The sequence below is a fragment of the Mustela erminea genome, chromosome 15 (genome assembly GCF_009829155.1).
Source record: "Mustela erminea isolate mMusErm1 chromosome 15, mMusErm1.Pri, whole genome shotgun sequence".
Classification (NCBI taxonomy): Eukaryota; Metazoa; Chordata; class Mammalia; order Carnivora; family Mustelidae; genus Mustela; species Mustela erminea.
This window is the reverse complement of record NC_045628.1, coordinates 77,421,318-77,431,901: the sequence shown is the minus strand read 5'-3', so window position 1 is coordinate 77,431,901 and position 10,584 is coordinate 77,421,318. Positions and strand designations below refer to the sequence as shown.

The 10,584-nt window shown below is 43.1% G+C and overlaps 1 long non-coding RNA gene across 1 annotated transcript; it reads left to right on the top strand.

Annotated features, from left to right (window-relative positions):
- Positions 1-6,873: 6,873 nt before the first annotated feature.
- On the top strand, positions 6,874-8,627 carry LOC116574541. The gene is made up of 2 exons (XR_004279361.1): positions 6,874-6,931; positions 8,487-8,627. It is a non-coding gene; the product is annotated as an uncharacterized LOC116574541 (long non-coding RNA).
- Positions 8,628-10,584: the final 1,957 nt, after the last annotated feature.

The following is a 10,584-nucleotide window of genomic DNA, read 5'->3' as shown; positions in this document are numbered from 1 at the left end:
AATGCAGGTATTTAGTAAGAAAAATGACCCATCTAGAAAGCATTGTGAGGTTGTGTGTTGGTTGACTGTGATTGAAATGAGGGGCGGGGGTAGTAAAGGGTGGCTGACTGCTCTCTAACCATGTACATGTTTGTTGGGATGGCTGTCCCATATTTTTTGTATATTGGAATAAAAATTTCTATAAATTATTGTAACTGAAAGTAAATATTCTAAATTAAGTCTCACTGCTAAGTCCTATGGCTTCTGTCTTGGAAACTTTACCTTTAGAAGATTGCTTAAGACAGGAACCGTGAGACTTCAGGAAAAGAGAAAAAAAGGACATGTGTAATATATGGGTCTTGTTGCCTCTAACCATCAGTATCGGGTTTTTTTCTTTTTGGTGATGGCAGTAGAAAGACCTCACTTTCATAACATACTACTCTTGATACTTTTCATTAAAGATTCTCCCATGAGGTATTTAACTGGGAGCCGGGAGGCTAAGGCGCTCAGGTCCTGGCTCTTCAGTGAATTTAACTGTATGACCTTGGGCAAGTCACTTAACCTCTCTGTGCTTCAGTCTCCCTATCTTGTAAAATGGGAGTAATACCTATCTCACAGGGTTGTTGTGGGGATTAATTAGATATAATGTCTGTAAAGCATCTAAGGTTCTTGAAGAAGGCGCTATATAAATACAAAATAATATCTATTAAAGTTGGTTTATTTGTGCTTGTGGGCATTTGAGTGTGTTTTTTTCTCTCTGCCTAAAATATCTTTGTGAATTAGAAGAAGAGTTGACCCATGAACAACACGGAAGTTTGAGCTGTGTGGGTCTGCTTTTAAGTGGATTTTTTTTGATAAACGTAGTACTATGAACATGGTTTCTCTTAGGATTTTTCTTAACATTTTCTCTTCTCTAGCTCTGTTGTCAGAACAAAGTATATAAAACATATACAAACAGTGTGTTAATGGCCTGCGGATGTTATCGGTAACAGGACAACAGTAGACTCATAATAGTTTTTGGAGAGTCAAAAGTTAGACAGGGTTTCTTCGACTGCCTAGCATGGTGCCCCTTACCCCTGGGTGGTTCCAGTTCAACTGGATACACTAGGAGAATGGCCTTACTGCTTTTGCTGTGAACTTACTCCCTCTGTTACCCAAAGAGATTGTCCCAGAACAGCCTTCAGCACGTGTAAAACAGCACGCGCAGTCACGTGTGATCCTCACGTACCTCGCATCCATCTTTCCATAGTAGCACTGTCTTTCCCCAAATCCCAAGATTAAAAATGTAAATTTAGGATCACAGACTCTGAGAGGGGCAAATAGGTTAAAGGGCAGCATTTTTAGTACTCCTTGCCCCTCCCAGTGTAGCAAAATCGGTATGTTGGGGGTATTCCCCCTGTGCTGGAGTACTCGAAGCCCTGCTCCCCCGCTCACTGACTGAGTAAGTAGGCGCTAATCCTGCCTTTCTGTGTAATCCACCTCCCTCGCTCTTGGGTGACCATCCCGGAAACACTCTTGGGTATTCATCTCTCTGAAGGAGCGCAGTAATGGGGGAACTAGATCATCACTGGGGACCTTAGATGACATTCTCTCTTTTAAACATCTGTATTACACACCTTGTGTGGAAACTTTAATCAATGAAAGTGTCTGCACTCTCGAGAGCTTCTCGTGAACCGTTGCAAAGCCAAGACTTCCCCTCCCTTTATTCAAGTTCCTTCGTTACCCAGTACCTGTTTCTCTTCTTTCGAAGCTTTTTTTTTTAAACTTTGTGAATTTGTGTTTTCTTTTTTTTTTTTAATTTTTTAAAAAGATTTTATTTATTTTTATTTGAGAAAGAGGGAGAGACTGAAAGAGACGTGAGAGGGGAGGAGACCTGAGGTAGAAGCAGCCTCCCCACTGAGCGAGGAGCTTAATGTGGGACTCGATCCCCGGACCCTGGGATCATGACCTGAACCAAAGGCTGTCACTTAACAAGCTGATCCACTCAGGCGCCCCTCGTTTATGTTTTCTGTGATAACATAGTACTTTTTTTTATTTCCAGAGTTGCTGCAATAACAACCCATCATTTGTTGGTTGATGGCATGAGAGGCTGTTGGTATACTCAGCATTTTACTTTCGATCTTGACAATGACTTCCATGGATATGTGGAACCCTCATTTTACAAGACGAAGCTAAAACTCTCCAAGGCGGAGGCATTTTCCCACAGTCACTCAGCTGGAACGTAGTAGATCCAGATTTCAAGTAGGTAGAACTTTGCGGCCCATCCCTTCACTGTGGCTGTCATTATCAGAGTGTTTTATTGTGGAAAAAGCACACAACATACAGTTTGGCATTTAACCTTTTTTTTTTTTTTAAGATTTTATTTGACAGCACAAGGAGGGAAGGCAGCGGGCACAGGAGAGGGAGAAGCAGGCTCTGCTAAGCAGGGAGATTGATGCGGGGCTTGATCCCAGGGCCTTGAGATCATGACCTGAGCCGAAGGCAGACGCCTAACCAACTGAGCCACCCAGGTGCCCCCATTTTAACCATTTTTAAGTGTAGTGGAGTGACATTAAGCACATTCACAATGTTATGCAACTGTCAACACCACTGATTTCTAGGATTTTTCATCTTCCCAAACAGAAACTTTGTATGCATTAAATAATACCTCCCCTACCCTGGCCCCAGTAACTCCTTTTCTGCTTTCTATCTTTATGACTTTGCCTGCTGTAGGTCACTCATTCAAATTCTATAATATTTGTACTTTCGTGTCTCACTTATTGTACTTATTGTGCTCATTGCACTTATGTAACGTGTTTAAGCTTCATGTTGAGGCACATGTCAGCATCTCCTTTGTTAGTACTTGGTAACACTTCATAGCATGCCACATTTTTATCCATTCATCTCTTGGACATTTGGGTGGTAAAGCTGCTATGAACACAGATGGACAAATATCTGAGTCCTTGACTTCAGCTCTTTCAAGTCTATACAAGAGATTGCTGGGCCACTTAATTCTATTTTACCTTTTCTCCCCCCCCCCCCCAAGATTTTATTTATTTGAGAGAGAGGGTAAGGGAGAGAAAGATTGAGAGAATGAATGGGTGGAGGGGGAGAGGGCGAAGCAGATGCCTCGCTGAGCAGGGAGCCTGAAGCGGGACTCAGTCCCAGGACCCTGCGATCCTGACCTGAGCCAAAGGTAGACGCTTAACCGACTGAGCCACCCAGCGGCTCTGTTCCAGCTTTTTAAGGAACTGTTTTCCATGCTGTTTTTCTATACGCCTTTACGTTCCCCATCAGTGATGCCCCGGCACGGCAGTTTCTGTATATCCCCGCCAACAATTGTCTCCACTTCCCTGGCATGTTTTTGGTAGTGGCCGTCCCAACTGCGTGAGGGGATCTCACTGTGGTTTTGATTTGCCTTTCCCTGATGACGAGTGATGTTGAGCAGATTTTCATGGGCTCCCTGGCCATTTGTATAACTTCTTCAGAGAAATGTCTATTCAAGCTTTTTGTTTTTAAAATTGGGTTGTGTATTTTTAAAAATTGAATTCTTTGTAGGGCTTCTTTTTAAGTGCTGAATATTCATCCCTTTCCAGGGAGATATTTTCTCCCTTTCCACTGTCTTACAGATCGTATCCTTTTTGATGTAGTCCAGTGGATCTGTTGTTTTTTTTTTTTTCTTTTGCCTTTGGTGTCGCATCCTAGAAATCACTACCAAATCCAGTCACAAAACTTCTGTTTTCTAGTAAAAGTTTTATTAGAGTTTTAGCTCTTATATTTAAGTCTTTTATCTATTTTGAGTTAATTTTTAAACATGGCATTAGGTAAGGGTCCCACTTCATTGTCTCACATGTGGATCTCCAGTTTATCCAGCACTACTTGTTGAAAAAACTGTTCTTTCCCCATTGAATGATCTTGGCATTTGTATCAGAAGTCGATTGGTCGTATATGTGAGGGTTTATTTTGTTCCACTGGTCAATATGTCTGTTCTTATGCCACTGTGACACTTTTTATTCCTGTAGTAAGTTTTAAAATCAGGAAGTATGAGGCCCCCACCTTTGTTGTTCATTTTCAAGATTATTTTAGCTGTTCAGCTAAAATAATAGTCCTGTGGAATTTCATATGAATTTTAGGACTTAAAAAAAAAAAGATGCAAAAGTTTCTGTTGCGATTTTGAGCAGGATTGCATTGAATCTGTCTTCCTGGAAGATGTCTGTTTATTTGTGTTGCTTTCATTTCTTTCAGCAATATTTATTTATAGTTTTCAAAGTAACAATCTTTCACCTCCTTGGTTAAGTTTATTCTTAAGTATTTTATTGTTTTGATGGTATTCTAAATGGATTGTTAATTTTCTTTTTCGTATTGTTCATCGTTAGTGTATAGAGAAGCAACTGATTTTTGTGTGTTGATTTTTTGTCATGCAATGTTGCTGAGTTTCTTTATTCTGACAGTTTGTGGGGCAATATTTAGGGTTTTCTACATCTAAGATCACATTATTCACAAATAGAAAAATTTACTTCATCTTTTTCAAATTTGTATGTCTTTTATTTATTATATAATAAGGCAACAGCCTTATTGCTCCGGCTAGAACTTTCAGTACTGCATTGAATCAAAGTGGTGAAATCAGGCATCCTTGCCTTGTTCCTGATCTTAGAGAAAAAGCTTTCAACCTTGCACCACTGAGTGTGATGTTAGCTGGGCATTTTTCATGTATGGCTTTCATGTTGAGGAAATTTATCTGTAGTTTGAGTGTTTGTATCAAGAAAAGGTATTGAGTTTTGTGAGAAGAATTTTTTTTTTTTTTTTTTTTTTGCTTTGCTTTGCTTTGTTAATGTATTATAGTGATTTTCATAAGTTGAACCATCCTTGCATTTTGGGAGTAAGTCCCATGTGGTCTTAGTATACAGTCCTTGAAATATGCTGCTGAATTTGCTTTGTCAGTATTTTGTACATGACTTTTGCAGGAATATTTTAAGGGATACTGGTCTGTAGTTTTTTGAATGATCTTTGGCTTGGGTGTCAGGGTAATGCTGGCCTTATAGAATGAGTTAGAAAGTATTCCCTCCTTTTCAACGTTTTGGGAGACTTGGAGAAGATCAAAGATTTTTACAAATAACCAACACTTAATGCTCACCGTGGCTCATTAAGAAAGTCAAAGGCATAGTCTTTGACCTTGAGGAATCTACCACCTAGGAAGGAGTCAAACGGCTTGCTTGGAAAGTCAGCTGCATGTTTCAACATACACACAGCTTTACAGAACAGGTGGAGAAAGGTGGAGTAGAAAGATATTGACATCCACAGAGATGCAGTCAGACTACTAGGCCTACAGAGAGAGCCCCACAGAGAGATCAGGAAATCAAAAACAGTCTAAGGGATTGGAGATACTAAGTGTAACAAGAAATCAAGAATACTAATTCCTAATACTCTCCAGTAATAGAATTTCTAAGCTTGATTCAAATACTTACTCCCCTCCCTCTCAGCCCCGAGTTCTCCAAGGAGAGTCTCTTAACTTAACTCTCTGGAACTCACCAGGCAGCTACAACGGACCTGATTCTCAAAGAAACCAGCTTATGCCATCCTGTAGCATGTTGCTTATTATAATTCACCTAAAAAATTGGTTCATTTCTTGAATTTCCTCACCTGTTGTCAATGATTTGCCCTTGACACGAAGACTTAATTAAATGTTCCTATGTTGCCTCCTAATTGTTTTCAAATAAGCAAAATTCCATTTGAAGACCAGGAAAAACGGTCCCACTACCCTGATTTGATGAGTCATTCCCAAACCTGGGTGATGAGCAGAGTCACTGGGGAATTGCACAGATGTTCAGATGCCGGGCATCCCCAGTTTTGATGCTCTGGAAGGTTCACAGGTGATTCTAATCACCTGGGTTCGAGTCTCCCTGGGGTAGAACTCCTCCCAAGTTCAGTATCATTTTTCTGTAAGGTCACTGCCAAACTGGAGTTGACCTGGAGCATTCTCAATAAAACAAATTACTTCAGGAACCATCATGGGAAATTGAAGGGGAGAAGATGGGCACTTGTCTTTACAGCATTTGAAAGGTTGCCATTTGGAAGATGTTTTGCCGTTGTGGTTCAACAGGGACAGAGAGGCGGAGAGGGCAGAGACCATATTAAGTACAAGGAAAAGCCTTCTGGTTTTTCAGCAATGAGAGCAGCCAGCGAGCTAAGAGATGAAGAGCGAAGCTTCTAATGCCATTGACTGTAGGTAGGGCTCTTCGCTGGCTAGGAGGCTGTACCAGAGAACCCCGTGCTTCTTTGCAGATGAAGCAGGGAGCCAGAGGACGAGCAGTAGGCTGGATTTTGTATTCCAGGGCTCATACTTAGCTCTCTGTATCCACACATAATTGGACGTAGAGGGCCATCATTTACTGGGGGCAGGATTTAGGTTGCTCTCATGGTTAGGATGGAAAGCAGCCTGTTCTCCAGTCACTGGCTTGAAAGAAGGGAAGTGGGTTGAATAAAACATAGATAGCAGTCTCGAGTTTTCAAATGTGGCAGTTGTAGAATTCATTTTTCCTTCCGTTGGAGCAGAGAGACGCCCTGGGCGAATCGAACGTCATAAATCCAGCACTTCCCACTGTCTCCCCAAATACTTCTTTTGAGGAACCTTCAGGTCCTTCGGATTTAGGGAACTCTGAATTGTGGCTGATAACAAGACACGTTCAAAATGGACTGAGGTGTGACCTGCTCCCCTTCTATGAGGGACACTCTGCTCACCCAACAAATTTGGGAAATCGCATGTTAGGTCATTAATAAGGAAAATTGCAGAAGAATAAAGTACAACCTTGATTTTACTATACTCAGCCATGTCATTACAAAGTGTTTCTCCGTTCCCTGCAGGGCCCAGAAAGAAAACAGTGAAATCATCTGCCTGTGCACATTTTGGAACAAATGCAATGATTGTGTTGTTTTTCACTGAAACTTCCGTTTGCCGGGAGCCTTTTCCCTTCAGGTAGAAACCATTTTCCAAACTGTGTTGATTTTCAGCTGCAGAAATGAACATTTTCTTCGTTGGAGTTCTGTGGCTAGTTTTGTTTAACCTGCCAGAGTTTTTGCATGGATTTTAAGGAAAAAAAAAAATGGAGATGATAGAATGATGAGAAAGGTAAACTTGCAAAATTACATGTCAGTGGATTAGATGATCAGATGTAACAATGGAAGCTCCCCATTTTCCCAGTGTTCCATAGATTTATCTACCTAAAAATCTTATCGGTTGTTGCACTGTGTTCAACAGATGTATTTTTAAATTCCTGTCGTGAACACAGTAGGGACCGTGTAGTCTCTGATTTCTATACATTATAAATGCTCTGTATACTCCATATACAGCTACTGATTAGAACTGGTGTGAAATTACATTAATTGACGGAATGCAAAGTTAGTTACAAACCGAGATCAGGTTTATGAACTTCTGCCAAAGCAGGGAGGGGTGGGGAGATTTGTACTCCTAGAAAGTGCTCCTGGCTGTGGTGTGGAAGGAGCCAGAATGAGTGTGATGAGGCCTCAGGGGGACAGGACTTGGCACCAAGTCAGCTAGCTGGGGACACAGGAAGGGGAGTGTCAGGAGGACTTAGCTCACACAACCGGGAGGAGAGGAGCCTTTTGCTGGGAGCCTACGAAGAGGACCAGGCTTGGGGGTCAGATCCCAGTGCTCCGTGGTATGGAGGTACCACAACTTTACAAGCATTTGCTCTTAATAGGCTGACACTGCCAGGCAGTGTGGACAGGCCCAGGCGAGGAAGCGAAATTCCTGTGCTCAGACTGTACCCCACGTGCCCCATGTCCAAAGCTGTGACTTCAGACGTGAAGATTTGGTAGAAAGCCGAAACGACCATTGTACTTCTGGGGTAATTACTCTGGGTGAACTCACCGAATGTCTCCCAGAGTCTGCAGTGATTTTGAGGCATTTAATAACTGAGGACAGACAGAGAAAATGTATACCTCATGCTGAAGAACGCTGGGGCCTTTTGAAAGCTTTTACTGGAAAAGAATGTATCATTTGTTCTGGCATTCAAAAAGCTTCCTTTCCTTTATGGAAAGTTGATCCATTTTAAGGATCCTGGAGACACCTGACACTAAGGAAAAAAAATGCCGGTCCTCCTGAAAACTTGTGGAAAGAAGTTTCGTGAAGTGAATGTAATGCAGGCATAGAGATGAAATCTGGACTAGAGAGATCTGAAGACCGCAGGGGGTGCTGTCTCATCCCCGGTTGGGAGGGCTTCCAACCCTCGGTCCCACGTGGTGTGTGTCTCCAGGAGAATCCCCTTAAGTGTCTCTGGCCGAGGTCTTGGTCTCTTTCCCAGCCCCTGTTGGCCCTGTGGTGACCATACTGCTTCCCACCTCCTAGCCTCCTGAGCCCACATTCCTCATTCACAAAATGGCAGACGTAACAGTTCACGTAGGAAGGTTGTGAAACGGACTTGAGATACATTTGGTACACTTCAGGGTCACAGTTGCTCTAATAGTGTTGTTTTAGAAACTTGGTATGAAACCCCACACTGATTTCTTAGGTAGGTCATGACTGAGGGGAAGGAGGCATTGTGGGAAAAGCGTCGTATCCATTGTTGCAAGGGACATAAAGATGACGAAGGCATGACTCCTGTGCTCAGGGAGCTTCCAATGCAGAATGTAAAGTTCTTTGGGAAAAAAAACAAAAAACAAGACAAAATGTAAGTAAAATGTCCAGAAGGAGGCCAGAGGTCATGTGGTGTGGTCAAGAGCACGGGTTTACAGGCAGACCCCCCTCCACAGCCCCGCTTGAGCAGACTGCTGTCAGAATAGAGAAATTCTGTGGGTGTCCACTTCACACATAGTGAGACGAGGATTCAGGGAGCAAGGATGACTTTGAAGGCGCTCAATAAATGCTAGCAATGGTGTCCTAATTCGGTGCGTAGTTACATGTCTACTGCTATGCGCCAGCTGCCGAGAACACAAAGTTGAATGAGACTTTGTATATTCAGGTCAGCGAAGGAAACAGACCCATCAATAATGAATTGCAATGATGCAGAGTGTTGAGAGCCATAATGGGTACAGAAATAAGATAATGTGGGAACACAAGAAGAGCATCTAAATCAGATTGCTGGGCAGGGAAGGCCTCCCAGAGGAAATGCTACTTGAACGGAGCTTTCAAGAAGTAAGGTTATTCGGATCCAGGAAAGGAGAGAGGAGGAGGCATCAGGTTTAAGGAAAGGAGATGGGGGAGGGCACCTGCAGAAGAACCCTGCAGACTGGAGCACTGTGGGTTTTGTGTGGCTACAGCAGACTATGTTGGGTGACATGGAGCAAGAAAGGTCGAGTTCTAAATCCCAAAGCCCTGATTTATTAAGCTATTAAGTTCGGATTTTATGAAAATGACATAGAGGACTTCTGAAAGATTTCAAGTCGATGACTAATTTCTCAGAATGACGTTTAGCTGCAGTATGGACGTCAATCCGTCCTCATTAGAATGGGAAGACCAATGAGAAACTTGTAGTAATCCTATCAAGAAGTCACCAGAGCCTAGACAAGGTGGCGTCAGAAATGGAGGTGGGGGGTGGGGGGCTAGAATCTAAAGGACCTGATTGAAGAATTAGCTGTGGAAGTCAGCATGGGGGAAGGGTTCCGCTTGGGCCCTGGGGGTGAGGGGGTGTTCTCCAGGGTTCTCTTCTAGGTCATTCGCTCCCTTCTCTTCACAATTCTGGACAGTGTTCGTCAGCACCTGACACCAGTGGCTACCAGAGTCTCACCTCTAGCCGGGGTACCTGGAACCCACATGCTTCCAGTGATGTCCACAGACACCTCAAACTCAACTCAGAACATGGCAGCTGGGATCCGTGAGGAAGCATCCCCAAAGTGCAAGGCAAAAGTATATGGTGTTTTAGTGATCTCTCCTCAGAAGTCACCCAGCATCTCTTCGGCATTACAGCATCACCCAGATGGAAGGGAAGTGGATATAAATCCCATCATGTGGCAGGAGGAATGTCAGCGTCACACCCCAGGGAGAGGAGGTGAGATGGGAGATACTGTGGCCATCTTTGGGAAATCCGGTCAGCCACAGTCACTCTCCTGTTTCTTCTCTGTGTGACTTTGCTGAGGAGAACTATCGTCTAGAGTGCATATTTACTCAGGAAAAGCATTTTAGTCAGGCAGATGTTCAAGGTCCAGAGGGAAGAGTGAAAAGAGAAGAAAGGAATTCTAGGCCTGGAGATGCCAATAGGGAAAGGTGTTGGGAGCAGGTCACATCATGTGAGGGGGGTTCACAGCCACAGGAGGTTAGTCTTCTCACGGGTACGTGTCTGGGTCTGATGCTGCTGTGAGCACACGACATAGAAGCAGGGAGAGGACGTGTTGTCTGGCACATAGAGAGCAGCACACTCAGGCATGTCCTTTCTGCAGTCTGTGTAGACAGAACGCTGACCAATGGAGCGCCTTTCCCCTATGACAGTCCACCATGAATCCCTGAATGTGGGGCCAGCAGGCTAAGCATGCATCAGAAAGTGAACAAAGAATGGTTTGGAGGCAGTATCTGTCATCTTTTGGTGTCAAAGTATTAAATAAAATCAGCTAACACATTAGTTGCCAAAGTTATGAACCTCAATGCCTTTTCAAAGACTTAGTTTTAAAATAAGT